This window comes from Arachis ipaensis, chromosome B5 (genome assembly GCF_059453495.1).
Source record: "Arachis ipaensis isolate K30076 ecotype BB chromosome B5, ASM5945349v1, whole genome shotgun sequence".
NCBI lineage: Eukaryota > Viridiplantae > Streptophyta > Magnoliopsida > Fabales > Fabaceae > Arachis > Arachis ipaensis.
In genome coordinates, this window is record NC_142440.1 from 67938180 (window position 1) to 67944698 (window position 6519).

General features: G+C 40.1%; 1 pseudogene; it reads left to right on the forward strand.

The window, feature by feature from the left end:
- The first annotated feature begins 4749 nt into the window (after positions 1 to 4749).
- LOC148564522 (uncharacterized) lies at positions 4750 to 6023 on the forward strand (annotated as a pseudogene).
- The last annotated feature ends 496 nt before the right edge of the window (positions 6024 to 6519 follow it).

The following is a 6519-nucleotide window of genomic DNA, read 5'->3' on the forward strand; positions in this document are numbered from 1 at the left end:
AGTCGTTTCCCCTTCCCGCCACCAACTAGAACCACCGCGGTCCACCATTGCCAATGGCGAGCCACCATTCACCACCACTTCTTCTTTTCCTTCATTTCACTTCTTTCATCCACTGCCTCTGTACCGGAACGGGAATCTGATGCCCTGCTCTACACCGTCTCCCCTGTCCCCTAAGTTCAGATTTTTCCTCTGACACCATGATAAACCCCATTTTTAAGGTTTATCTTGTGTTGAATTTAGATGGTTTTATCAACTTTTCTCCCATGAATCCAATAAAATAGCATGGTTTTGTAAATTCTCCTTTAATTGTGCTTAAAAGTAAAAACATGGTTTTTAGGACTTAAAATAGCTAAATTTAATTCACCTTGATTCTATTAGATGCCTTGATATGTTTGTTAAGTGATTTCAGGTTTAGGAGGCAAAGATTGGATTGAGGGAATGAAGAAAAAGCATGTAGAAATGGAGAACTCATGAAGAAATGAAGAAATTACAAAGCTGTCAAGCCTGACCTCTTCGCACTTAATCGATCATAACTTGAGCTACAAGGGTTCAAATGATACGGTTCTAGTTGCGTTGGAAAGCTAACATCCGGAGCTTCGAAATGATATAAGATTTGCCATAGTTGCCACGTGTATAGGGATGCGTACATGCACTGTACGCATACGCACCGATGGCTACACGTGATTCACTTAATGCAACTCGTGGCCAGCAATTTTAGGAGCATTTTGGGCCCAATCTAACTCATTTCTGATGCTATTTAAGCCTAAGATTGAAGGGAATCACAACACATCAAGTCTCCATTAGTTTAGTTTAAATTAGTTTTGGAGGGAAAGTTAGTTTCTAGAGAGAGAAGCTCTCTCTTCTCTCTAGAATTAGGATTAGTTTAGAGGTAGATTAGGAATTCTTAGATCAAGGTTAATTTCATGCTTGGATTTACTTTCCTTTTGCAATTTCTTCTTCTTCTATATCTCCTCTCTCTATTTTAGCATTTAATTCTTGTAATTCTCTACTTTTATGTTGATGCACTTTTGTTCTTCCCTTTTTCTTTTAATGCAATTTATGTTTTCATGTTCCATTATTGTTCATTTGATTTGTTGTTGTTTAATTCCTTGTAATTGAGTAGTGTAGATTTACTTTCCTTGCAATTTTACTATGCTTTCCTTTTACGCCTTCCAAGTGTTTGATGAAATGTTTGGAAGGATGTTAGAGTAGAATTTTGTGCTCTTGGCCTGGGAAGGTAACTTAGGAACTCTTGAGTTACTAATGTCCAAGTAATTGATGATTGGGAGCCATTAACTCTAGGTCTCACTAATTGAATTAGTGGAGAGTTAAGGCTTATGGACTTGGATTGATATAGCTCATTTGACTTTCCTCTACTACTAGTTAGAGGATGATTTAATAGGATTGATCCTTGCCAATTCTCATATTGTGGTTAGTGATTAGGATAGATATCCTTGACCACCAAACCTTGCCAAGACCATTTTATCATTTGAATTCCATTGTCATTTACTTTTCATGTTTCTCATCCAAGACCCCAAAAATATACAACTCGTAACCAATAGCAAGAATACTACCCTGTAATTCCTTTGAGAGACCAGACCATCGTGGCAGCGCCGTTCCTGCATTAGTAGCTGCCGTCTCTGGGTCAGCACTCTCCTCACTTCCCCATTTCCTTTCCTCTTCCATTTCTGCTTCTCCCAGCTTCCCCTGTTTCCTCTTCTGCATTTTTCTTTAGTTTATTTTATTATTCTGTTTAATTAATTTAGTTAGTTGGTGCACGAAATTGTGATCATCAACAATGGCGCCAAAGACTTGAAACTCTCAAACGTGAAACACACTTTGTCACAATTCCGCACAACTAACCAGCAAGTGCACTGGGTCGTCCAAGTAATACCTTACGTGAGTAAGGGTCGATCCCATGGAGATTGTTGACTTGAAGCAAGCTATGGTCATCTTGTAAATCTCAGTCAGGCGGATTCAAATGGTTATGGAGAATTGATAATTAAAAGATAAATAAAATATATAATAAAGATAGAGATACTTATGTAATTCATTGGTGAGAATTTCAAATAAGCGTATGAAGATGCTTTGTTCCTCCTGAACCTTTGCTTTCCTATTGCCTTCATCCAATCATTCATACTCCCTTCCATGGCAAGCTTTATGTTGGGCATCACCGTTGTCAATGGCTACTTCCCGTCCTCTCAGTGAAAATGTTCCAAATGCGCTGTCACCGCACGGCTAATCATCTGTCGGTTCTCAATCATGTTGGAATAGGATCCATTGATCCTTTTGCGTCTGTCACACGCCCAACAATCGCGAGTTTGAAGCTCGTCACAGTCATCCTTTTCCAGATCCTACTCAGAATATCACAGACAAGGTTTAGACTTTTCAGATCTCAAGAATGACCGCCAATAGTTCTAGCCTATACCACCAAGGTTCCAATCTTGGATTAGAAACCCAAGAGATACGCATTCAAGCCATTGCTAGTAGAATAGAGGTGGTTGTCAGGCACATGTTCATAGGTGAGAATGATGATGAGTGTCACGCATCATCACATTCATTAAGTTGAAGAACGAATGAATATCTTAGAGAAGAAGTAGGCATGAATTGAATAGAAGAACAATAGTAATTGTATTAATTCATGAAGAACAGCAGAGCTCCACACCTTAATCTATGGTGTGTAGAAACTCCACCGTTGAAAATACATAAGAACAAAAGGTCCAGGCATGGCCGAATGGCCATCCTCCCAAAGAGGGTTCAATCATCAAAACATGATTCAAAGATGAAAATACAATAGCAAAAGGTCCTATTTATAGAGAACTAGTAGCCTAGGGTTACAGAAATAAGTAATTAATGCAGAAATCTTCTTCCGGGCCCACTTGGTGTGTGCTTGGGCTGAGCATTAAAGCTTCCATGTGTAGAGACTTTTCTTGGAGTTAAACGCCAGCTTTTGTGCCAGTTTGGGCGTTTAACTCCAGCTTTTGTGCCAGTTCTGGCGTTTTGACGCCAGAATTCTTAAGCTGACTTGGAGCGCCTGTTTGGGCCATCAAATCTCGGGTAAAGTATGGACTATTATATATTACTGGAAAGCCCAGGATGTCTACTTTTAAACTCAATTGAGAGCGCACCAATTGGGCTTCTGTAGCTCCAGAAAATTTACTTCGAGTGCAGAGAGGTCAGAATCCAACAGCATCTGTAGTCCTTTTTCAGCCTCTGAATCAGATTTTTGCTCAGGTCCCTCAATTTCAGCCAGAAAATACCTGAAATTATAGAAAAACACACAAACTCATAGTAAAGTCCAGAAATGTAATTTTTATTTAAAAACTAATAAAAACATAATAAAAACTAACTAAAATATACAAAAAAAACATACTAAAAATAATGCCAAAAAGCGTATAAATTATCCGCTCATCATTAGTGTTACTTATTTCTGCTCAATTAGATTAGTTAGAGATGCATGTTTAGTTGATTCTAGGTGGTTAGGTAGCTTTAGGATGTGGTTAGTGGATTTAGGTCTGATAATTATGCCGTTCACGCTGTCTGGAATGGTTAATGTCCATTTGTTTGTTGAGTGATGATTATGTTGATGTTCTATAATTGTTACATGTTGTGGTAGTTGTTAACTTTGGGTGTTTCATGCTGTTTGACTGCTGCTATGCTGAATTAAGTTATTTTATTTTGATTAATGATGCCTGATTCATATGGTTTTCTTGCTCTTCATATTGTTGACATATATTGGATTCATGTAAGTTTGTTTTGCTGCTGTTTGTTATCTGGGAACATCCAATTTACTGCTAGAATGCTGCCAAAATTTTTGGAAATTGTCCTATTCTTAACATACAACTTATGAATTGAACTTGGCAATCTTTGATTTGAGAATTGTTTTGGTTTACACCATATTCAATTCATAAGTTGATTGGTCAGCATTGCCGCATTGATTTTGGTTCCCTTTCATGCGCATTTGTGATTGACGGAATCAAGGAGCTATTGATGGATTTCTGTGTCAAATAAAACCTTGATTAACAATGTCAATACGAACCTTCTGTGTGCTTTCAACATTTCAAGTTTAAGTCAAAAGCTTTATGACTTCTTGGTTCAAGTCCAATTTTCACCTTATTTAACCAATGAAGCCACTTCCATAATTCACCATTTGATTTAAATCTGTTTCCTTATGATTGAGGTTCTTACATTCGTAATAACTGGTGCTTTCCACTGGTGTAAATCTTTTTAAACGGAAATTGTTTTCAACCTTCTTTCGGTTACACCAAGTGCTTTTCCCAATTCTTTCAACACCAATCATTACAAAGTTAGTGACCAACCACATTGATGATGACTTGCATTCCTTTCCTATGCTTTTGTGCATTTTATATTTCATCATCAATTACTTGCATCATCTTCATGAATGTGAGTATGCTTATTTCCTATACTTCTTGAACTACTCTTGATTAAGTTCAATAATTGTCATGCCAATGATTTCCAACTAATATTCTAACTTTTGACTTGATTGACCGATTGACTCTTCTTTTTAATTTTTCAACTAACTTTTTTATTTTCTTTTGGCATGATAATTGTTGTTGCTTAACAAACAAGCATTCTACTATCATTGCTTGATGTCTGAATTTTGTTTTTCTTGCATTTCAAGAATTCATCTCTTTAACTCACTTCATGAATGTGTTTTAATTTTCCTCTATTAACTGTTTTCTGTCTGTTGCTTATATCCTTGCTTTCCACTCTTCTATTTTGTTTAATATGTTGTATCCTGTAATTTCTGCTTTCAGGATGTCTGACAAAGGCAAGGGAAAGGCAAAGCCTACCTTTAGAAAAAGGAAAAGATCTCAGTTGTCTTCTAAATCAGTGACTGTCGGTTATTCTGTGATACATCTCTTTGACAAGGATAAGGTGGATCGGCTCCTGCCTCCTGCCAACTCAGAGAAGTTTCCTAATCTATACTGTGAACTTCAGTTCCCGCTTTTTCAGCAACGACATCTTAACTTGGAGAAAAAGCTAGATATCCCCTCTGATTTGAGGCAGTTTACTGAGCCTCAGATTAGGGATCGGGGCTGGGCTTTCTTGGACAAAGAGCTAGCACGAGTGAACGAGTCTTGGGTTCACGAGTTTTACTGCAACTTCTTCAGGCCGACCCTTGACTCGGTTTACCTTAGAGGTAGACAGATCTTGGTTACAGAGGTTGATATTGAGGAGGCACTCCGCTGTTAGCCCAAGGTCAGTGACAAGGACGCTTTTCAGCAGGCTGAGGTGGAGATGCATTGCCTGACATATGATTATGATGCATTGAGGAGTGTAGTTGCCCAACCGGACACCCCTTGGAAGATGGATGCTAACAAACTGAAACCCAAGGGGATGAGATTTGAGTATTTGAGGAAGGAGGCTAAGGTGTGGCAGTAGATTCTTGCCCACTATGTCATGCACAGCACTCACTTCACTGAGATCCCAGTGGACATGTTAGTGTTGATTGGGTGCATCCTTGATGGGAAGGAGCTATACCTTCCCCGGCTGATCAGAAAGTTTATGTGGCGAGCCCATGTCAGAGACACACTCCCTTTTCCTACTTTGGTCACAGAGCTAGCTCTCCGGGCTGGAGTACCATGGCTTTTGGATGATGAGTCACCACCAGCGGTCCACGGAAAGGAGAGGACTATTCCGTGGGGACTTGGGTGAGTGACAGACCAGCAGCCTTGCATGGAGCTCGAGCTTCCATAGCAGCGGCATCTGGGCCATCTTCTTCTTCAGCTGCAGCCGGACCATCCACCGCACCATCTACATATACCAGGCAGTTACCACCACCATCAGCACCCTAGCCAACTTACCGACTCGTTCAGCACCTCATTGAGCACATGGATCGGAGTGAGCGTCGCCACCAGCAACGTTTTGAGCGCTTGAGTCAGATGCTGGCATCACTGGGCGCCGTCATGCCCTCTGACTCTGACACTTCTTCCGACCAGTCTAAGGCGGAAGAGGAGGATCGAGAGGAGGAGGCTAGGCAGGCAGAGGCACCTCCATAGATTCAGGCTCCCAAAAAGCCACAGCCACAGCCACAGCCGCAGCCCCAGCCAGATGCAGATGTCGACCCTCTCACCCAATCTCACTTGTAGCATCAAGGACGATGCTTTCCTCTAAGTGTGGGGAGGTCACCGTCGTCGGCGGATTTCTATTTTGGGTGACCATTTCAGAGATTTTTGCTTTAGCTTGCTTTATTTTTAGTAATTGCATATTATTGTACATATTTGTTATTTTAGATACTTTTGTTCAGCTTGTTGCATTTTTCATTTTAGTTTGTACATATTTTATATTTTTAGTTGAATTTACATTTTTGGTTGATAGTATATGTTCATGTCCTGGGTCGAGGTGTACGACCCGGGCTGACTAAAGGCAAGTCGACTTAACTCTTCCGACCAGAATGACTCGACCTCTTTATAATAAAGAGGTCGACCAAACTGCTACAGAGGCCCAAGAAGGCCCAGACAAAGGAACACGGCCTGAATATAAAGGCAGCCAAAC